Source organism: Lissotriton helveticus, assembly GCF_964261635.1.
Source record: "Lissotriton helveticus chromosome 1_1 unlocalized genomic scaffold, aLisHel1.1 SUPER_1_unloc_11, whole genome shotgun sequence".
NCBI lineage: Eukaryota > Metazoa > Chordata > Amphibia > Caudata > Salamandridae > Lissotriton > Lissotriton helveticus.
In genome coordinates, this window is record NW_027611650.1 from 3593398 (window position 1) to 3619113 (window position 25716).

The window sequence follows — 25716 nt, forward strand, 5'->3', positions numbered from 1 at the left end:
TCCCATGAGGCACAGGGTCAAACTGATTTGCATATAGCCTTGTCTGAACTGGGGTGGCAGAGTGGGCTCAGACATGAGTCCCTTGCTCACTTTGCCACTGGATTCAAGCAAGCCGGGCTGAAGACGGCTGGAATGCCAGAAACCGGTCCTCTGAAGCTTGTTTCCGGTCCAGGGAAGACATGGCTTGGCAGTTCGGGCTGGACTGTTCCCATGAGGCACAGGGTCAGACTGATTTGCATATAGCCATGTCTGAACTGGGGTGGCAGAGTGGGCTAAAGAACGGTGATGGATTAAACCCAGATCTTTTGACTAGGTGTGAGTGTTTGATTGATTCAGATGCTCCATCCATCTCCACCCCCTTTTGTACCGCTTTTGGCCGCCATAAGTGTGGCAGGGTATGCTCAGACATGAGTCCCTTGCTCACGTTGCCACTAGATTCAAGCAAGCCGGGCTGAAGACGGCTGGAATGCCAGAAACCGGTCCTCGGAAGATTGTTTCGGGTCCAGGGAAGACATGGCTTGGCAGTTCGGGCTGGACTGTTCCCATGAGGCACAGGGTCAGACTGATTTGCATATAGCCATGTCTGAACTGGGGTGGCAGAGTGGGCTAAAGAACGGTGATGGATTATACCCAGATCTTTTGACTGGGTGTGAGTGTTTGATTGATTCAGATGCTCCATCCATCACCACCCCCTTTTGTACTGCTTTTGGCCGCCATAAGTGTGGCAGGGTATGCTCAGACATGAGTCCCTTGCTCACTTTGCCACTGGATTCAAGCAAGCCGGGCTGAAGACGGCTGGAATGCCAGAAACCGGTCCTCGGTAGCTTGTTTCCGGACCAGGAAAGACATGGCTTGGCAGTTCGGGCTGGACTGTTCCCATGAGGCACAGGGTCAGACTGATTTGCATATAGGCATGTCTGAACTGGGGTGGCAGAGTGGGCTAAAGAACGGTGATGGATTAAACCCAGATCTTTTGACCGGGTGTGAGTGTTTGATTGACTCAGATGCTCCATCCATCACCACCCCCTTTTGTACCGCTTTTGGCCGCCATAAGTGTGGCAGGGTATGGTCAGACATGAGTCCCTTGCTCACTTTGCCACTGGATTCAAGCAAGCCGGGCTGAAGACGGCTGGAATGCCAGAAACCGGTCCTCGGAAGCTTGTTTCCGGTCCAGGGAAGACACGGCTTGGCATTTCGGGCTGGACTGTTCCCATGAGGCACAGTGTCAGACTGATTTGCATATAGCCATGACTGAACTGGGGTGGCAGAGTGGGCTAAAGAATGGTGATGGATTAAACCCAGATCTTTTGACTGGGTGTGAGTGTTTGATTGATTCAGATGCTCCATCCATCACCACCCCCTTTTGTACCACCTATGCACCCAGCACACAGATCCACCTATGCACCCACCACACAGCTCCACGAGGCACCCACCACACAGCTCAACAGATGCACCCACCACACAGCTCCACAGAGGCACCCACCACATAGCTCCACAGAGGCACCCACCACACAGCTCCACAGATGCACCCACCACACAGCTCCACCGAAGCACCCACCACACAGCTCCATCGATGCACCCACCACGCAGCTTTACCGATGCACCCACCACACAGCTTTACCGATGCACCCACCACACAGCTCTACCGATGCACCCACCACACAGCTCTACCGATGCACCCACCACACAGCTCCACCGATGCACCCACCACACAGCTCTGCCGAGGCACCCACCACACAGCTCAACCGATGCACCCACCACACAGCTCTACCGATGCACCAACCACACAGCTCCACCGATGCACCAACTAAGCTCCACCGATGCACCCACCACACAGCTCCACCAATGCACCCACTAAGCTCCACCGATGCACCCACCACCCAGCTCCACCGATGCACCCACCACACAGCTCCACTGATGCACCCACCACACAGTTCCACCGATGCACCCACCACACACCTCCTCCTACACAGCTCCACCGATGCACCCAGCTCCACCGATGCACCCACCACACATTTCCACCGACACAGCTCCACCGATGCACCCACCACACAGCTCCACTGATGCACCCACCACACAGCTCCACCGATGCACCCACCACACAGCTCCACCGATACTCCAACTAAGCTCCACCAATGCACCCACCACACAGCTCCACCAATGCACCCACTAAGCTCCACCGATGCACCCACCACACTGCTTCACCGATGCACCCACCACAGAGCTCCACCGATGCACCCACCACACAGCTCCACTGATGCACCCACCACACAGCTCCACCGATGCACCCACCACACAGCTACACCGATGTTCCAACTAAGCTCCACCAATGCACCCACCACACAGCTCCACCAATGCACCCACTAAGCTCCACCGATGCACCCAACACACAGCTTCACCGATGCACCCACCACAGAGCTACACCGAGGCACCCACCTTACAGCTCCACCGAGGCACCCACCACACAGCTCTACCGATGCACCCACTAAGCTCCACCGATGCACCCACCACACAGCTCCACAGATGCACCCACCACACAGCTCCAATGACACAGCTCCACCGAGGCACCCACCACACAGCTCCACCGAGGCACCCACCACACAGCTCTAATGATGCACCCACCACACAGCTCCAGCGATGTACCCACCACACAGCTCCACCGATGCACCCACCACCCAGCTCCACCGATGCACCCACCACACAGCTCCACCGACACAGCTCCACCGATGCACCCACCACACAGCTCCACTGATGCACCCACCGCACAGCTCCACCGATGCACCCACCACACAGCTCCACCGATGCAGCCACCACACAGCTCCACCGACACAGATCCACCGATGCACCCACCCCCCAGCTCCACCGATGTACCCACCACAAAGCTCTACCGACACAGCTCCACCGATGCACCCACCACACAGCTCCACCAATAAACCCACCACTCAGCTCCACCAATGCACCCACCACACAGCTCCACCGATGCACCTACCACACAGCTCCACCTACACAGCTCCACCGATGAACCCACCACACAGCTTCACTGATGCACCCACCACACAGCTCCACCGAGGCACCCACCACACAGCTCCACCGATGCACCCACCACACATCTCCACCGATGCACCCACCACACAGCTCCACCGATGCACCCACTACACAGCTCCACCGATGCACCCACCACACAGCTCCACCGATGCACCCACCACACAGCTCCACCGAGGCACCCACCATACTGTCATGTATTGCTATAGGTTCTGAATCAATCCCTCTATTCCTGACCCTATTCTAGTTAGACAAACCAACAAGTTAACTAGCAGTCAGCCCATGAGGAAGAAAAACCCCCATGATGCAGATACCGTTATCTGACGCAGTCACACTACGGCACAGGAACGTGTTATCTGATTAGGTCATAACGCTTGCGATCTAATTAGACAAGCGATATTCCTCCAGCCCCTGATAAGGCATACAGAGTTCTCATAACAAATCAAACCTATGACAACCTGGGCAAAACCCTGCGGCCATTGTTTTGATTTCACCGAGAACTTTAGTAAAAGAATGTGCTAACGAGCAAGTCGTATGACATCTTTATTGACGTATCTATGTCCATCCTTACGTCAATCTCGGCACCTTAAAGGTATAAATATTACCGATCTTGCCCTATGCAAAAACACGCGTGGTGACGAGACGGAGCAGCCATACTTGCCGAAGCGAAGAGCAGAGCAGACCCCGCTGGCGCAGCCCCGCCTTCCTGACGCGCTGAGACGCGCTGCTTTCTCCTGCCGAGAATTCCAGCCCCGGCGTTTCTGGGCAGCCCTCGCAGGCAGCCTGGAATATCGAGACCAGAGAGAGAGATACCATCCCTCATTCATCCTAACTTCCAGGTACAGAACTGAATAACCCCTCACAGAGAATTCTTTAGTTATCCACTTGGCAAAAACAAACTTAACTTAAACTGTAACTTTCTATTCCCGCCCACGTATTAGACTTAGGTCAGGTACACGGGGTAGGCGTATTTAGAAACACCAGTTGAGTACGTCTAGTCAAATGTAAATGTGTATGTAATATATTTTATTCATTTTAAACCTCCATATGGCTTAGAAACCATATAAATGTTTTTACAGTATTATTTTATACTTCTGCTTCTAATGTATGCACTTTACTTAACTATAAGTATTGCAATAATATCGATCCATTTCTCATGTATGAGAAAAGAGACTGATCAATAAATACCACCTTTTTATTGAATACGCCCGTCTCTTCCTTTTCTCTACAATCTGATGAGACTAAGAATGCACGTACTGACTGAGTAAAATAATTGCCTTTTGTTCACACGACTCTCGAGATTTACTCTTGATTAGGGGAGAGCAAAGTTGTCATGTTCTATGGTTGTCAGAAACTAAATCCCTTCTTGTCTAATCAGGGAAGTTACTTCTTTCCTGAACATTCGAGAAAGTTTCTAGTGAACTCTGAGCTAAGCTGGCAAACCCAAAACTTTAAGTCTAGTATCGACAGTAGTAGACCTAGTTAACGTCTGGCCTAGGCCTTTACTGCTGTAGGTATTATTCCAATGCGCAGAGCCTATTGGGATGATAGGAACTACACTACATGGCGCCCAACGCGTTTGGAAAGGGCGACAAAACTAACGTAAGACATTTAGAGTAACTCAGTCGTGCTTTCTCACTCAGACCCCTTTTCCCATTATACTCCAAAGACGTCTGGAGTGGGTGAAAGGTTATATCCTCCAAAACCTCGCAGGGGGGAACTCCTATGTATGGTTCTTGGTATAGTCAACGTTGAAGGATACACTGTTCCAAAATATTGTGCATCTAATCTTTGTTTCCATAAGAAACCTGATCTGCAAACAAACAAAATAACCTTCAGGACAGTAAAATGTCAGACAATGAAGAAGAAAGAGAGGCAGTTAGATTAGCAGCTGAACTCGCAGCGGCTGATGCTGCAGCACTAGATGCAGACGGGGATATAATACTCATCCGGGTCATCAAAAGGAGATCTATAACCCTGAAACTTATAGAAAATGGACTGACACCTAGAGGTGGCACAGTCATATTCGTAATTGAGGCACACGAATATCGGCAGCCAGAGGTATATTATTCATGGATACATTTTCCAGCAGCAAATGCTGTAACAAAGTACTTCCACTATTACAAAATAGAGGAACCTCCTAATGAGTACACTCCTTTCGAGGAGGTGGAAGTACCACTCAAATTCCAAGAACATTTGCTCTTATTTGATGGCGCCCTAAAACATAACAATCACATCACGTGACCGGTACTAGCCGGATACACACCACATCCAGACTTCGAAAGAATGCCTGCAGCAGATCTTTTAGTACAACTAAAACAATTAATAAAAATACATAGACAATTAGTCCAGTATGTGATGCGGACTTCAACAATTCAGCCAGCGATTAAACTTCCACAGCTGACCCCTCACCAGGGGAACACAAATAAAACATAGAACATCCAATCCTGCCTAGGTAAAGTACCGGCTAAACGGGAACAAATACCATTCTGGTTGGCACAGAAAATCACCCAAATAGAGGCGGTGTTTCCTGACACCACCCCATTAGAAAAACACAGGATTCTGACTATCTGTCTCCCAATGGGAATCGCACCACACATTGAGGACTGTGACACTTGGGGTACAGTCTTTGCTTCCATCTACACAAAAACGCATGGTGTTCCATCCATTTCGGTGATACCAGATGTGCTAAAACAAATTCAAGATGAATACGGTCCAGAACCCGCTTTAACTCTTGGTATGAAACTACTAAAAGACTTCAAGCAGGTCTCGGCTATACTATTAGCCAACATAAAAGGAGAAGCAGCAAACGTGGCGATCCGCCAGAGGTTAAAAGAGACAGATATAGCAGACCAACCAGCTGGAATAGCCAGAATCATAGAAAAATCCTATGAGGAACTAGGTAGAGATAGTTTAGGTGGGATACCAGTAAAACCGCAACTAATTGAAAGTCCTGAAAAAATATTTTATAATAATAAATCTACATCACCAAAAAAGAACTGGGATGGAAACAAACAATCCAATCCTAAAGAAAAGACATTCCAGTCCAGAGGAAGGTCTCCTAGGCGAAGAGAAAAATCTCCGAACCAAAGACACAGGTCACCCCAGAGTGACCCCTCTGGGTATAGATATAACCTTAGAAATAGGGATAATATAAAAAAGCCTGATAGATATCAAGACATTGATACACGTCCCTCTCAATCTTTTCAGACTTCCTCGCAGAAATCGGAAAGAAGAGGACTAACAGAACAAAGAGAAGAGCACGCCAAGTCCAAAGACAAGGAACCTGCTCAGCTAAAAAAGAAATTACAATTTCCAAAAAAGAAGGTAGCCAGTATCAAGGTAGTTAACAATGCCGAGAATACTGAGGACACAACTGAAAAACGGGAAATGGGCTCAGACAATGCTAGACAGCGCAGCAGAAGTGAGCATAGCTCACAAAGTCCTTATGAATCATCTGGAGACAGTGGACACGAATGAATATCTTCAAGTGGAAACTGCAGACACCAGGGTTAGCAAACCCCACAAAATATACGAAATAACATTACGTATAGAGGGGGATAAGACTAGAAAAATTAGGGGACTATTTTGGGATAATCTCTCCAAGGGCTATGATATCCTTCTAGCTGAAAAAGACTGGCCACCAGAGTTTGTCAGGGAGTGCCCTCATGGCGAAGAAATAATTATGCCTGCCTTCTCAAATCATATCCCAATTCATAAAAAATACACACTTGCTAGAAAGTGGGCAGTGGCTCTAGCTCCTGCCTTATATAAAAATCACGTGGGATGGGATGAGGACTCTCCTCCTCACAAAATCCAGTTAAAATCACAACCTACTGCACAAAGGCAGTACCCAATTAAGCAAGAAGCTAAAAAACAGGTAAATGAAATACTAGATCAGCTAGAATACCAGGGGGTGATTGAAACTTGCACCTCACAAATGAACAACCCTTTGTTTCCGGTCTCCAAACCGGACAATTCATATCGTCTAGTTTTGGATTACCGACACCTTAACACATGTTGCAAAACTTTTGCAGTGCAAAACTCACACAGTGCTGCACTAATGAATAACATAGTGCGCAAAAAATACAAAACAACATTAGACATCTCTAATGGATTCTTTTGTCAAAACATAGCACCAGAGAGCAGATATTTAACTGCGTTCTCAATAAATGGCACTCAAAAACAATTCTGTCGGTTAGCGCAGGGGTACAAGAACAGCCCGGGGGTATTCTCAGCGAGAGTAACAGAATTACTACAAATATATGATGATGAAGCATTATCTTATGTCGATGACATTTACTTAACAGATGATGACTTGGAGACTCACTTGAAAAGAGTGAACACCATAATACTTGGGTTCGCTGCAGAGGGTTACAAATTCAACTTTACAAAATCCAGAATTGCCCATCTGACAGTCCTGTTCTTAGGATATGAGTTATCAAGTGAAGGCAAAAGCCTGGCTGACAATTTCCTAGAGAAATGTGCCGTAATCCAAGCTCCTAGAACACTAAAAAACCTACAGTCGATTCTAGGCTTCCTAAATTTCAGAAGAACATACATTGCAAATTACGCAGAAAGGGTCAAACCCCTTTATGATCTGATAAAACCAGATTTTAAAAGATCCAATTGGACTCAAATACACACAGAAATTTTGAGATCCTTACAAACAAACATGCTAATTAAAACAAAATTAGAAACACGTGATAACACACGCAATCTTGTGATTCGAGTCATCCCAGGGAGATGCGGATTCACATACCTGACCTCTAATGAGGGAGAAAAGGTACCAATTGCATTCAAATCACACTTGTACACTAAGGCTGAAATGAAATTCAGCCCTACGGAAAAAATTCTAACTGCAACACAGACAGCTATAGCAAAAGAACGAGCCCTGGCACAAGGTAAACGAATAATAATCGTGACATCAATACCAGCCTTAGAGGCTGTAACAAAAGCAAGCATTCCGAATGCTAAAGCACTCCATCCAAGATGGATACAATGGGCTAATTCTCTTGCTGCAACAGACGTAGCATACGAATTTGATCCCAACTTAAAAACACAAGAATTTCTCCAATATGAATTTGAATGTCCTCTGCCGACCGAAATTCTGCCTCCAGAACAATACGGCTGTATAATATATACAGACGGATCAGCACAACCCGCAGTGGGGGGTAAACAAGCTTACAGTGCTGCGTGCGCGATTGTCAAAGGTCGCTGGCACGAAGGAAAATTTAAACCAACCCTCACTAAAACACAATCTCTAGGAGATTGTACAGTTCAGCGAGCTGAACTACTGGCATTCAAGATGGCGCTTGAAAATACCGATCGAGAATTCCCCACACTCATAGTGTGCGATTCGTATTATTGCGTTCAGTCTTATAATGAATACTTGCAGATCTGGCTTCAGAATGGCTTCAAGGATGCGAAAGGTGGCACAATCAAGCATAAAATGCTCTGGGAACAAGTAGTTCTTTTACAAAAAGAACTACCAAAGACTCACGTGACACACTCACTGAGTCATCAGCGTGATGGCGTTCACGTTGCAGGGAATTCATTGGCTGAAACAGCCACAGCGGCTGCCACTAAATCTGCACCCATAGTTCGAAAAAAGCGTACATTAAAATACATTGACGGTGAAACAATGCTGGTGGTGAAAACGTCATCAAAAGGCGACTGCTCAGCATTACCGATCAACTATCCACTCAATTACACATACATAATCGATGCAAACTCCGTCCCTTTTGCTCGAATCCCTGGAGTGGGGGATAGAGTGATTCCAAACATGGACAGGAGAAACTTGTTAATCGCAGACGCTCATATGGGCGAGGGTCTCAGACACCTCAAACTAAAAGATTCTCTGGAAGAATTACAATCACGGTACTGGTGGCCAGGCATGAGCCTACATCATACCATGTTTGTAAAAAACTGCCCAAACTGCAACAGAAATCGCAGTGGGGAGAGGAAAAGTATAATACGGTGGAATCTGACTGCAGATAATATCACCAGCAAAGAGGGAGGCTTGCGATTAACATATACAGGCTAGTTACCACTTATAATGTAGATCACCAGCACTCGGCTGACGTCTGGACTGTTATACAAAGATTTGCGAGTCTAAATGGCATATACGCTAAGAGCATGCTACGTTTGACCATTTTTTTCACTCTAGCCCACCAGCCTGAGGGGAAAAAATGACCAAATGAGCACAGCCCAGCGGGAATCTTCTCACTTCCTTCCAGAGGGTACGGGATGGTGTAAAGAAAAAACCAAGGCAGAAAGCAATCTATAACGGAAAGGATATTAGGTTCGGGAGCTGGGTGGGTCAAACATCTAATAAGTGTCCAACGTAGTCTAAATAACTTGCCAAGAAATTCTCTGAAGGGATTCAGTCCGTACGAATTATTATTCGGAACTAGGATGATTATCTCTGACCTTGACAGTCAGACTTCAGTGGTGAAAGAAAAAAGCTTTGATATCAAAGACCGTTTGGCTATTTTGCAGGACTTAAACAAAACAAGAAAAGACCTGAGCAACATAAAGTTGAAACAACAGCCAACAACCACTGAAGAACCACCACCTGTCCCAGCAAGACCTGTCTGGATTCCAAAAGTCGGGGATCTAGTCAGAGAAAAGATCGCGGTAAAGAAGGAATTTGGGCCTTCTTACAGAAAAGCAGTTCCTGTCTTGTCTGTCAACGGGACAAGATCAGTTGTACTACCGCCACTTGCTGGTAAAAAGGAGAACCGAGTTGTATCCATCGACCTGGTAAAACCACAACATGTGGCCGATAACAAACAGTAGGCCAAGTGGACTCCCAATAAGTAGCAGAACACCAAGGTTTGCTACCAGTACAGAGGTCCTAACGAAGAGGCTCATCACATTCGAAACGCCTACAGAAGAACAACATGGACTATGCAGCAATGCAATAGAACTCAGACCTCTGAAAACCCAAATAAAAACATTTAGCAGAGACACACCAATCTACAATGAAGTACCAAGTGAAAATGCAAGAAACAGAAATCCTGAACCAATTGGAACAATTGACAGAACTGCATCCGGCTACTTCATAAACTTCGATGATTCCTCTGAAGGCTTCACTGAATCAAAAACACAACCATCATCAAAAACCTTTAAAGATAAAGCTAAAGAACTTTTGAAACAACTGAAAGAAACATATCTGATTTCTCCATGGATTGAATTTTGGGTGGGTTTTGGTGCATTTATCCTCATACTTTGGCTCATCATGGTACTTACTTTGGGACGCTTCATTGAGGGAAAATATGCTAAATTGGACACAGCAAGTCAGAAAATCAACTTGATCCTCAAGCCACAAACATCTTCACACATCGAGAAAAGAGAACTTTCTTCAGCCAACTTCACAGCCAATCCAATACCTGGTGGGGTAGCCTGGGACAACACTGACTATGAAATTTATGGTCCGGTCGAGATCCTGAAATATCCACACCAAATTAAGATCTCCTTGAGTGACTTTGTAAAACCAAACTCATTCGCTGATGATTGGGACTTCGAAAGCATTAATAATATGATGTCTGACTTAGTAATGTCTGCTAAATTTACCAAACATGATTATTTGCAGGGTTCTACCAATTATGATAGTATGTATTGCTATAACCACTATGGTAACCATTTTCTACATAAATCTGCACAACCTAGAAATGTTTTAAATTATAATCAATGGGAACATTGTGCAACACCTCCAAAAGGGAGCTCAAGAACCGTTTATGACAAATATTCATACTTTTCTGGTTTTAACACAAGTAATGCTGAAACATTTTATTTTAAATTGTCAAACAAAACAGGGACCAAGACCATGATAACCAACACAAAATTGATTTATTCAGACTAATTTTTTGAACAAATGAATACTTTTGGATTTGATTATTGGGACAAAAATGTTGAATTGAAAAGTGTTTGGGGTACAAAAGAATGGCAAGTACAGGGAATAGAAGCTTTGTTTAGAGCCTGCATGATCCCAGAACAAATGATATTTTTAAATGACACTGTTCAACAAACCACCTGTCTTGGCCTAGCCAAAATCAAAGATTTAAATAAATCGTCTATTCCAAAGCCAACAATGTTTAGCAACACTTCTACAGGTGATACAGAGATAGACGTAAACCTTATATTAAACCAAAACAGAACACATCCTGATTGGAAACAGTGGTTGATCTGGCCCACAGATACTAATAACTGTCAAGACAGATTCCTGAATAAAACACAGGGGTTCAAAATGACCAGGCCAGACCCTAGATATCCCCAAAGACATCACCCAGGGATAATAACAACCTACAGTGTGGGCAAATTATGCCTTCAATGGCTACAAACTTCCACACTGCCAGAAATTAAGCAACACCTAACTTTACTTACTGATGGTGCTGACTTGCGTGATTTCATAATGGGACCACGCAAACAGCGTCAAAAGCGTTTCATAGCAGCCTCTGTATATGCAGCATACAATGAGGCCTGGAAGGTTACTCAAATTGAAACAGCAGAGAGAATACGGGAAATTGACCGTATTAATTTGGAAAAATCACTTTCTGTAGTGGACAATGGGTTAATGACTCTGTCCTCCAGAATTTTTTCTTTGAACAGCATTGTGTCTTCAGCAATCGACATATTATCGCAAGACTTACTGTTATTACAACACGGTCAGTCTCAATTGCGTTCTATTGTACAGCTTGGCTGGACATTACAAAATCTGCGTTCAGGCTATGTGCCTTGGCGTTTAATCAACACAACGTCACTATTCCAAATCTTTAACCTTACTGATAGACAAATCAGTATGGCACAAAAGGGTGCTGATTATACAATCTTGAGCATTGAAAAACTAGAAAGATTACCAGTGACAATGTCAGAACGACCTGTCAGTGAATGGATAATACATGGGATAATAAATATTCCAATCTCAACCTTCAGGTTCCAATACTGCCAAAAATATATACAGGCTGGCATGTACGAGAAATTGGGAAAGGGGTACCTTAAAACAACATGGAACCTGCCCTATTCACAAGCATGTGTCAGTAATAAAGGCCAGAAAGTGTTTCTTAGTGGCAACAATTGTGCGATGTCACTAAGCGGCACACTTCTGTGTAACGGAATTAGTTTGCATGGAGCCTGTGAAGGGAATTCATACAACCTTTCATTTCACCAGCAAGGCGCACCTGCAACAGAAATAGAACCATTCTTTCAAAGACTCTATAATGGGAGTTACATTCTTATTGTAGACCGCAGATGTTGTAGTCTTATGCCCGGGACTCCTTATCTAGTAACTACGACTGCGAAGGTCAAGTGCTGTGGACGCTCATTGTTCCCCAGCTCCTTTCCAGACAGGGAGGCAAGGGCATGGCCCGATTTGAAAATTACTTCTATTCGAATAGATACTTTAAGCAGAATGAAAACAGTGCTTCTTCAGACGCCTACCAGGCTCACGTCATCAAAAGAAACGTATGATCTGCAAGTCGCAAGGACGACTGCAGAGATACATACATTATTATCAACTAATTCCCCCGTACATTTCGCGGAAATCCTGAACGAAATCTTAAATATTTCTGATACCAATGGGATCTCAGGGGTATTTAAGACAGTATTTTCGATGGCATTAACACCATTCAAAGCCATACTGGGTATTTTTCCAGATTTCGTCCATTCGATTTTTGGCGGACTTCCCCTGATCTTGGGACTAATTGCAGGAATCCTATTCTTAGTCCTTATTTTTCGTTATGGCAACCCATGTCACAGACAAAACTCTAGCGACAAGGGAAGAAACAATCCTAGCCATTGGATACCGGGACCGGATATCAAAGATCCTGGGACTCTCCCGGCTTAGAGACCTGAACATGACTTGGTTTCTATCATTTCGACCAATGTGGCAAAGATGTGTTTTACCTTTACTAAGGTGTCTGCTATGCGGAGAAGAATGCGTGTTAGACACCTGTCTAACGCTACAATCGGATGCGCCGATGGATGCAGAAACATTGTTGAGCCCGATCAAGGTTCATGCTTTGTGCTGCCCTCAAAGGCTACCAATCCTGATGACGGCATTCGTGGAAGCTTCACCACTACGATTGATGGGTAGTGAAGTTCAAGATGAAAGCAGCATCGAACAGGTACGACCTTCTGTCAGCAATGCGAATCAGAATGTCAATGGAGACAATCATGCACAAGAATGCATGATTACACCTATTTCCGAGTTAGTGGAACTTTCCCAGGAAGCTGTTGACAGCTTTTTCGAAAGCCTGAATGATATGATGTTCTCACCCGAACAGAAATAGAGACTTTTGAGCAAGCTCGCACACGGCGTTCCCTGAATTCGGCCTTCAACTTTAAAAATAAAGTCACATGAACAGATTTTCCCTCCAGTTCACGGACAGCAATTTTTCAGCAGCCCCAAATATTTTTGCATATTTTCGGGACAATATCTTCTGCTTAAAGTAAGAACTATTCTTAAAGAACTAAGGTTTCTAAATTTTAGATAGCTTATAGACATTAGCTGCCCGCTGATATGTTCACAAATATTTTATTCTGTGATGGAATGGTCTCGAAACTTTTTTCTGTATTTCAAGAAACCATTTCATGTGTAATTCTCATATACAAAATAAGCAATAATGTATACAAATGCATGATTACTTTGGCATTATTCTACAGCTTGAGTGCATACAATATATATGTCTGCAATTTTTCCGTATATTTGAAATAATTTCAAAATGCATTTATGTATTTTGGGGTGGTAAGGTATACACACTACTCTATAGTATGTTGTACTATGTTATACTATGCCTAGATTAGTAAATATGACCATAGTTAGCGTGGAGTGGGTGTCATGTATTCCTATAGGTTCTGACTCGATCCCTCTATTCCTGACCCTATTCTAGTTAGACAAACCAACAAGTTAACTAGCAGTCAGCCCATGAGGAAGAAAAACCCCCATGATGCAGATACCGTTATCTGACGCAGTCACACTACGGCACAGGAACGTGTTATCTGATTAGGTCATAACGCTTGCGATCTAATTAGACAAGCGATATTCCTCCAGCCCCTGATAAGGCATACGGAGTTCTCATAACAAATCAAACCTATGACAACCTGGGCAAAACCCTGCGGCCATTGTTTTGATTTCACCGAGAACTTTAGTAAAAGAATGTGCTAACGAGCAAGTCGTATGACATCTTTATTGACGTATCTATGTCCATCCTTACGTCAATCTCGGCACCTTAAAGGTATAAATATTACCGATCTTGCCCTATGCAAACACACGCGTGGTGACGAGACGGAGCAGCCATACTTGCCGAAGCGAAGAGCAGAGCAGACCCCGCTGGCGCAGCCCCGCCTTCCTGACGCGCTGAGAAGCGCTGCTTTCTCCTGCCGAGAATTCCAGCCCCGGCGTTTCTGGGCAGCCCTCGCAGGCAGCCTGGAATATCGAGACCAGAGAGAGAGATACCATCCCTCATTCATCCTAACTTCCAGGTACAGAACTGAATAACCCCTCGCAGAGAATTCTTTAGTTATCCACTTGGCAAAAACAAACTTAACTTAAACTGTAACTTTCTATTCCCGCCCACGTATTAGACTTAGGTCAGGTACACGGGGTAGGCGTATTTAGAAACACCAGTTGAGTACGTCTAGTCAAATGTAAATGTGTATGTAATATATTTTATTCATTTTAAACCTCCATATGGCTTAGAAACCATATAAATGTTTTTACAGTATTATTTTATACTTCTGCTTCTAATGTATGCACTTTACTTAACTATAAGTATTGCAATAATATCGATCCATTTCTCATGTATGAGAAAAGAGACTGATCAATAAATACCACCTTTTTATTGAATACGCCCGTCTCTTCCTTTTCTCTACAATCTGATGAGACTAAGAATGCACGTACTGACTGAGTAAAATAATTGCCTTTTGTTCACACGACTCTCGAGATTTACTCTTGATTAGGGGAGAGCAAAGTTGTCATGTTCTATGGTTGTCAGAAACTAAATCCCTTCTTGTCTAATCAGGGAAGTTACTTCTTTCCTGAACATTCGAGAAAGTTTCTAGTGAACTCTGAGCTAAGCTGGCAAACCCAAAACTTTAAGTCTAGTATCGACAGTAGTAGACCTAGTTAACGTCTGGCCTAGGCCTTTACTGCTGTAGGTATTATTCCAATGCGCAGAGCCTATTGGGATGATAGGAACTACACTACAATACAGCTCCACCAAGGCACCCACCACACAGCTCCACTGATGCACCCACCACACAGCTCCACCGAGGCACCACCACACAGCTCCACAGATACACCCACCACACAGCTCCACAGATGCACCCACCACACAGCTCCACAGATGCACCCACCACACAGCTCCACCGAAGCACCCACCACACAGCTCCACCGATACACCCACCACACAGCTCCACCGATGCACCCACCACACAGCTCCGCCGATGCACCCAACACACAGCTCCGCCGAGGCACCCACCACACAGCTCTACCAATGCACCCACCACACAGCTCCACCGATGCACCCACCACACAGCTCCACCGATGCACCTACCACACAGCTCCACCGATGCACCCACCACACAGCTCCACCGATGCACCCACCACACAGCTCCACCGATGCAGCCACCACACAGCTCCACCGACACAGCTCCACCGATGCCCCCACCACCCAGCTCCACCGATGCACCCACCACACAGCTCCACCGACACAGCTCCACTGATGCACCCACCACACAGCTCCACCGATGCACCCACCACACAGCTCCACCAATGCACCCACCACACAGCTCCACCTACACAGCTCCACCGATGAACCCACCACACAGCTTCACTGATGCACCCACCACACAGCTCCACCGAGGCACCCACCACACAACTCCATCGATGTACCCACCACACAGCTCCACCGATGCACCCACCACACAGCTCCACCGATGCAGCCACCACACAGCTCCACCGACACAGCTCCACCGATGCACCCACCACACAGCTCCACCGACACAGCTCCACGGATGCACCCACCACACAGCTCCACCGATGCACCCACCACACAGCTCCACCGAGGCACCCACCATACAGCTCCACCAAGGCACCCACCACACAGCTCCACTGATGCACCCACCACACAGCTCCACCAAGGCACCCACCACACAGCTCCACAGATGCACCCACCACACAGCTCCACAGAAGCACCCACAACACAGCTCCACAGATGCACCCACCACACAGATCCACCGAAGCACCCACCACACAGCTCCACCAATGCACCCACCACACAGCTCCACCGATGCACCCACCACACAGCTCCACCGATGCACCCAACACACAGCTCCGCCAAGGCACCCACCACACAGCTCCACCGATGCACCCACCACACAGCTCCACCGATGCACCCACCACACAGCTCCACCGATGCAGCCACCACACAGCACCACCGACACAGCTCCACCGATTCACCCACCACCCAGCTCCACCATTGCACCCACCAAATAGCTCCACCGACACAGCTCCACCGATGCACCCACCACACAGCTCCACCGATGCACCCACCACACATCTCCACCGAGGCACCCACCATACAGCTCCACCAAGGCACCCACCACACAGCTCCTATGATGCACCCACCAAACAGCTCCACAGATGCATGCACCACACAGCTCCACCGATGCACCCACCACACAGCTCCACCTACACAGCTCCACTGATGCACCCACCACACAGCTCCACCGATGCACCCACCACACAGCTCCACCGAGGCACCCACCACACAGCTCCACTGATGCACCCACCACACAGCTCCACCGATGCACCCACCACACAGCTCCACCGATGCAGCCACCACACAGTTTCACCGACACAGCTCCACCGATGCACCCACCACCCAGCTCCACCGATGCACCCACCACACAGCTCCACCAACACAGCTCCACCGATGCACCCACCACACAGCTCCACCGATGCACCCACCACACAGCTCCACCGAGGCACCCACCATACAGCTCCACCAAGGTACCCACCACACAGCTCCACTGATGTACCCACCGCACAGCTCCACCAAGGCACCCACCACACAGCTCCACCGATGCACCCACCACACAGCTCCGCCGATGCACCCACCACACAGCTCCACCGAGGCACCTACCACACAGCTCCACCGATGCACCCACCACACAGCTCCACCGATGCACCCACTAAGCTCCACCGATGCATACACCACTCAGCGCAACCACAGCATCACTCAGGGCAACCACAGCATCACTCAGCACCACCACAGCATCACTCAGCGCAACCACAGCATCACTCAGCGCAACCACAGCATCACTGGTTCAAATATGTTCTTTCAATGTTTCAAACTGTTTTCAAGATTTCACGCTTTATTACAAATCAGAAAAAGATGTTAATATTTCACTTCTGTTCTTGGATTTTCGTCACAATAAAAAACACTGAACATAATCTTCACAAAAGTTATTTACAAAAGTTTAAGCTATGGGCATTACAAATTAAATAAATTAGTTAAGTATTGATTATTTAAAAAAATTAAAAGCCATTGTTATTTGTAATATCAATACATCTAAGTCACGTAAATACAAAACATGTAGCATTACAAATGCTATAGGTGTCACATTTGCGAAAGTTATAACGATTGGCATTGTAAATGACAAAGCTATTAATTTAGCTATTTAAAAAAATAACACATAAAAAAAAAATCATTTAGAAGACCAATAGCTCAAACTTTCCTAATGCGAGCCCTATTGCATTTCCAATGCTTGTTCTTCTTTTCGACTTTCCATACTCTATTCTTCAGATAACTTTTTCCTTTTCTGTTTTTTTATTTTTTCCTCTTTTTGTTCTTTCTTTCTTTTCTTTTCTCTATGAAATTATGTAATTATGTATTTTGACTCCTGTATTTGCTGGTTCTGAAATGTGGTAAATAAATAAATAATACCCTATTTTTGACTAGACATATATCATAACAGATAGCTCAATAAATAAGAGTCAAGATTCGAGGTAGTAGGAGTTTTGCAGGTTTAATACAGCATAAGGACAGGAACAGGACAACCTGCATAGGAATAGGATGGCAGGGCCCAGCAGCTGCTGGGGCTGGATCTGGGATGAGCGCGCTGACTTTTAACAACAATACATGAGCATATATACATAACGCAAACACATAGCATTACATTGCAATAGGCGTAGCAGTGGGTGGAGCAGAAGGCGTGACGCGTAGCAGTCGCGAAAGATAAGGGTGAGAAGGAGGTGTAACAGGGCGTATACATAGACATGTGATGCAAACGTAACAGAATATGTCATGAATGGGGCGGAAACCATGGAGGGGGCTACCTAAGGAGCCGGGACCTCTAACCTGATGGTGCGCGCAAACTGGCAATGACGTATTACTAGGAGAAGCTGGGGGCTATGAACTCTGTGCTAGGAGCAGAGACTGAAGTCTGGAGAGTCAGGGCGACATGTACCTAAACAGTATCTAGTATCTGATGTTTAGAGAACATGTTGATATAAACTAGAAGTCAGGAGGGGAAAGGCTAACTTGATTCTGAGACTGGACCATGCATTATTCTACATGTAGTGCATGATGAAGAATATTAAATGACCATTAATACAGTATTTCTCTAACGTGGAGACGTGAAGGCTAGACAATGACGGAAACTATTGATGCAGTTCAGTAGCTTAGGAATGCAGAGAAGGAGAACTGAACTGATAACTGGAACTATAACATACTTTTGGCAGACTCAGAGGCAGAGCCAGGCTGCACCGGGCACTGCGAGGCAGGAAGTAAGTGAAGGGTCGAGGATACAGGTGGGGGCTGTATCCCTCCTCAGCGAGGCTTCAGGAGACAGGAGCTGAATCTGGTGTCCGGGCCCTTCTGAGGCCTAGAAACGGGGACTTTATAATGGAATAACGTGCACACTGAGAAACGTGGCAACGTAGCTTTACATAGGCCTGATATTCGTAGTATTCACGAGGACTGGAAACTGGCATACTAGAGGTGGACACAACTGTAATTGCGTCATTAATCGGACATGGGGAGTACATATGCATATTTAATCATGCACACATAACATATGATGGATGAGGCGTAGGGACACAGAACATGGCAAAATTTACTTTTCCACATTCCCTCCTTGTCACTACGTTTCCATCAGGAAACATCAATATTCATGATACCATCTATCATTTCATACAGTATCATTTGCTCGTCTCGAATTATCCTGGAACGGGATTTAGAACGGGGCTTGGGACTAGGGATACAAGAGGTAGCACAAATGCCGCAAATCGCAGGGCCACATTGTATACAGAGGCAGCAGCTGAATATAATCGCTACTGCAATACCTAGAAAGGACAATATTTTCCATCCCCATGCGGAAATTATATTCCAGAACCAACCGGACCATGTCCAGGTGCCTGGATCTTGGTGTAACAGATGGGCAATTTTATGGAGTCTGGTTATAGCTGAATAGACAGACGGCGCGTTATTTGGAATGAAAATGCAGCAACTAGATCCGATGACTCTACAGGCCCCGCCCCTATCGGCCAGTATGACGTCAAGGACGAGACGATTTTGCAAAACGACAAATCTCATAGCAGATTGCTCTTCAGTTAAGTTACCTAGAGCAGAGGCAGTCTCATTTACTACAGCTTCAAGGGTTCTGGTTAATCTACGGATTAACTTACTATTCTGGACAGGTCCTATAAAGAAGAAGAAACCTTTATTGAAATCGGTATATTGTTCTAGAGTAGTTTCAGTATAATCGACAATTGGGGACTCCCTTCTATGTCTAATGTGTACTAGATGTGTGTTTCTATGATAATCAGATGGGGCTAGAAAAACTGGTGGCAGTAGGAAGGCAATGTAACAGGTTCCCTCCCAATCGAGGGGCAGACGAACATATGCGGTTTGACCACAAATAAAATATGAATGACGTGAAGCTTTGAAAATAGATTTCCCACTGTCACTATACTTGACAATAGTAGTACAATCACTATGTCCTACGTGTACGGAACCATTATTTCGGACACATAATTCGCCTTTGACTGGTAGTACTGAAATAGCAGGTAAGTCTGGAGTAGTATCAGACTGAACATTCAGGACCATGAAATTCGACGAATAATTACCTAAATTATACACTTCATTTTCTAGATCTAACCCGGTTCTGTGGGGAAGACCTTGCTTGTCTGGGAAACATGTACTGTTAAGAAAAGACATATCTGTTGAGGATGACGTTAACGTGGACCATGCTCCACACGAACCATTATGTGAAAAAGGATAAGGAAAAAGTGGCAGAACTCCCTTCGGCGTCTGGAAAGGGGGGAGTCGACCACACACCCAACAATTAGTGGCATTGCTGGACTGGTGTGAGTAATGTAACATGCGGATAAATGAGTTATTACGCATGGCGAGGCGGTAGGACAGTTCGTGAGGAGGCAGATCACTAAACGTGTGCTCTACTGTAGCATTAGCAGACTTATTTACATGTGAAACTGGGAAACATAGGTAAAATGCATAACTGGTGCAGGAAATCATAAGGCTGGAAAACAATATGAAACATAGAAAAACGATACATCGGATTGAGTTTTGACTAACTCTCTCGCTATGGGGGTCTATTTTATACATGTCAGAAACAGTCTAACCGTTTCACCTAGGGGAGGACTTAGACAATCAAACTGGCTGACTTAATTTACTAGACCGTAGTTTCTGTTTATACTCCTGCTGCGGAGTTTTCTCTAACAGGGGAGGTTTTGAATCAATGTCATTTGCGGGACAGTCCTTGAGAGCAATATTCTGGCAATCCTTCAAATCCTGGGAAATGTTCTTAAAGACGGGTTTTAGTCCATTAAAAAGTTTGACATGAGAAAGGTGCACCCAGCCCTTGCGTCCTTCCAACTTCACGGCTGTACGGGTGGTGAGGAGGACCTGTCGGGGCTCTTTCCAACGAGGCTCCAGCGGACTTGATCTGTCAAAGTTGCGGACCATCACCATGGATCCTGGAACGATTTCATGCGGTGCCACCTCGGTATTGTCTGGAAATGCAGCGGCAACCTGTGAACGACATGAGTTGAGGGCAGACATCAAGGAAGCTAGGTAATCTGTCAACATATTACTTGAAACATCGGTAATACTTCGGGGTCTAGGAGTACCCCACATATTTGGGGGGCGGCCGAATACGACCTCATACGGGGACAGACCTGATCTGGAATGTGCGACCATGCGCATATAAAATAAAGCGACTGGCAGAGCTACTAGCCAGTCCACACCTTTTTCTTTGCATACTTTGGCGATACGGATTTTCAGAGTCTGATTATGTCTCTCAACGAGACCGGCTGCTTCAGGATGGCGTACACAATGGAACTTCCACTGGTACCCTAACAAAAAACTCTGAGGAGAATGGCTGGCCGTTGTCAGAATATACGACTCTAGGGAGTCCATAACGAGGGAAGAACTCACGAACCAACTGCTTGGCAGTGGTCGCGGCTGCGTAATCTGGGACTGGATATGCTTCTGTCCACCTGGACAAAGCGCATACAACTACAAGGACATACTTGAAACCTCGACATCGCTCCATCTGAATATAATCCATCTGGAGGACTTCAAAAGGGTGGTCAGGGGGCTGGAATCCACCTTGTTCCACCGGGACACTTTTACCTGGATTGAACTGACAACATATCATACAGGTACGGACTTTCTGCTTAGCTGCAGCTCGTAAATGCTTGTTGAACCAAATATTCTGGATACTGTCTAACATAGCTTTTTCTCCTAAATGTGCTGGACTATGTGCGGTATTAATAATGACTTGAACCATAGAGTCGGGGAGAAACCATGTGGCTCTACCCTTCGTTACCCATCCCTGATCTGTCTGGACCCCTCCTTGTTCGGACCATTTCTTGATTTCATCGGGAGTAGCATGTAACTGGATATCTATGACATCTTGTGTAGGGTCCTTAACTGTCATACATGTAGTCGGATCTGGAGTGTGTGTCTGTGTCGGATTAACTTGAATGTCTGGAGTCTGTGCTGTAAGCTTGGCTGTGCGGTCTGCTAGATCATTACCTTGAGAAATAATGTCAGTGACTTTCGTGTGTGCCTTGCACTTCATGATGGCAATGGATGTTGGTAAATGTATTGCATCTAACAGAGCTTGAATAAGGAGACCATGCTGAATCTTGGTTCCATGAGAAGTCATGAAACCTCTCTCCTGCCAGAGCACTCCAAAGTCGTGTACGACTCCAAATGCGTAGCGTGAATCTGTATAAACATTAACTTTCAAGTTCTTGGCGTGTATGCAGGCTTGTGTCAGAGCAACTAGCTCTGCTGCTTGAGCGGACAGGGTATCAATACGGTGTGTCTCAATAACTTCAGTGTCAGTAGTCACTGCATACGCGGCGACTAGTTCTCCTGTACTAGTTCTCATACATGAACCATCCACATAAAGTGTCAGGTCGGGGTCTGGTAACGGAGTATCTGTCAGATCTTGTCTTGGCTTTGTCGTAATGTTAACTACTTCCACACAGTCATGTGGGTCAGGATTTGAATTAACTGATGGTAACAGTGTAGCAGGATTTAAAATGTTGCAGCGTCTGATTTCTATGTGTGGCTGGAACAGTGTCAATTCATAACCTGTTAAACGTGCAATTGTCAAGTGCTGAGTTTGTGTTCGGTTCAGAAGAACTTCCACGGAGTGTGGAACTTGTACTGTCAGGGAGTGTCCTAAAACTATGGAATCACTTTGCCTAATAGCTAGTGCTGTGGCTGCAACTGACTTGAGGCACGCAGGCAGAGCCTGGGCTACAGGATCTAATGTGCTCGAAAAATAAGCACATGGCTTGTATTGTCCTGCTTGATCTTGTGTGAGAACAGATAATGCTGTACCTTCGCGTTCAGTAATGAAAAGTGTAAAAGGCTTACTGTAGTTCGGTGTCGCTAGAACTGGAGCTTGGCATAAAGCTTTCTTTAACTCGTTGAAACTAAGTGTATGTTCAGATGTCCAAGGGAGAACAGTCGATGCGGCTGCCTCCTGTGTCGTTAACTGTATCAGTGGCTTGGCTAGAAATGCATACTGAGGAATCCATTGTCTACAATAAGAAGTGAGGCCGATAAAGGCACGTACCTCCTTCTGGGTCTTGGGCTGAGGAAGACTCGCTATTAACTGGATACGGTCTGGTGTCAACTGCCTACCCCTCTTGGACAGCAAGTGTCCTAAGTATACCACTTGCTGGACACAGAATTGAAGCTTCGAAGGGGACACCTTGTGCCCCATCTCGGCCAGGAAATACAGAACCGTTAGTGACGCTCGCTCGCAATCACGTTCAGAACGGGCTGTGATCAGTAAATCATCGACATACTGGAGCAGGGCAGTGTCAGTTGGCATGTGAATGTTGTCTAGTTGTCTCTTAAGTGCTTGACTGTAAATACTAGGACTTTCTGTGAAACCTTGAGGAGCGCGTGTGAACATATAGCTCCTTCCATTTAAACAGAATCCGAAAAGAAACTGGCTGTCTGGATGAATAGGAACACTAAAAAATGCATTCATGAGGTCGATTACTGTAAAGAACGTGGCTTCGGAATCAATGGCTGTCAATAGGGAAGAGATATCTGGAACAACTGGGTATTGCGGAATAATACATTTATTAAGCTCTCGTAGGTCGATCACTAATCGATAAACTGGGGGTGCATTTGGATCAGTACGTTTCATGACTGGAATGATCGGAGAATTGCATACGTTGGAGTCAGTTTCTACAACTACTCCTTGAGCGATGAGCTCGTCAATAATTTTGGATAAGGCTGCTACAGCCTCAGGTGGCAATCTGTACTGTCTGATTCGTGGTAACACTACACCTGGTTTGAGAGTCACACGATAGGGTGTGATTTGCATATAACCTACATCAGTTGGACCTTGCGCCCATAAATGCTGCGGAACATTAGACAGTCTTGGATCAAAATCTCGTAATACATAGTGACCCTTAAAGTCACGTAGGAACAATCGTATTCCCTCTGGGGAACAGCATATAACTGCACCTAACTCTTTCAGTGTTTTAATGCCTAATAGGTTTTCTGGACATGACTTAGTAAGTAACAGATCAGTAGTACGGGACAATGGACCTACTTCTAGAGTAACTGGCTTTGAAATCTCATTTACGATAGGTTTTCCTGAAAATCCAAGGGAAACATTTCTTGAGCCTGAGAGCGGAGCCCCTGGAACTTCGGCGTGACTAATTGTGGTCCTACTTGCCCCTGTATCAATTAAGAACTTTCTGTCTTTCCCTAATACTTGACTATGAACATAGGGACCTTCTTGATCTACAGGTATCTCGATGAGAGGCAAGCCTACCTCCCTCTCTAGGCTGTTTCATGAATACTGCTGGTACTCTGGATACTCAGACTGTGCATACTGGTACATCTGCGATGTAACGTGCTGTGTTGCAGCAATAGGCTGCGGTGCTGTAACTGTCTGTTGTGCATTCTGTGGCTGAGGAGTCTGTGAAACTTGCTCTTGTCTAGGCGGACGTGGTCTTTCTTTAGTCTTACCAGTAGCTATGTTGTGTTTCAGAACTGCACACTCATTTATAAAATGACCTGGCTGTTTACAATAATTGCAATTCCCTTTAACGGGAGCTGCAGGATGACTGGCTTGATTCGGACCCCTCTTCTGACTGTCTTGAGGAACGGATTGTGCAACTAGTACTTTCATTTTCGTGTCTTTCATACGTTTTCTCTCGTGTTCTTGCTCTTCCCTGATTCTATTCTGGTGGTACTGGAGCATTTGCAACATCTGGGACGGGGTATTAGCTTGCCAGGTACTTTCGACTTTCAAAACTCGATTTTTAACTTGTGGACTTGAATTCTCGACTAATTTAGTAACAAAAAGGTGAGGGTATGACTCACTACTTGTCTTGAGGCCACTATTGATACTGAAACATTTTTCAAACCTAGAATAAAAATCACTAATGTCTTCTTCTTGTTTCTGTTTACAGGCTGAGATTGCATCCCAGTCTTCTTTTCTAGTTGTTAATAATCTGGGTAAAACTTGTATTAATAATTCTGGTAATTCTTTACATTTATCTCCAAGACCGGTACCTGGTACTCGTGCCTTATCTTCGGCTTCTAGAACTGCCCAATCTATCTTTTTCTCTCCCACCTCCCATTCTTTTTCCTTTAGCTTTTCATACACCCCTGCGGGCAGCAGAACCTTTAACATTTTAATTATATCTGGGTACGTGTATTCTCCCATACGGAGCATGTCTTTTAATTCTCTATGGAACCCTGCTGGGTCTTTGTCATGACAGGGAATTAATTTCTTCATTTCGAGGAGTTCCATCTTTGTAATCGGGGTGTAAACAAACACTCGTTGCATTTCACCGTCCTCTGTCTTAACTGGATGCACTTCTCGTAACGGGTTCTGTCTTTCCATGTAAAATGGTTTACTTTCTGGGGGTGAGACATGAACAAAATGCGGGTTCAGAAACGTTCTATATTTGTGGCGCTGTTCTAGAATGGTACTAATTAAGTCGGTACCTAGACCTCTCCATCTATACTGGAGTAACTCGTTCAGGACATCGTGTAACGGACCTGGATCAGAGTGCTGACCCTCATACAAAGTAATGAGGTGCTGGATCATATACATACCCACCAGTCGTTGCTCGGCTGGGGGCAATTTCAG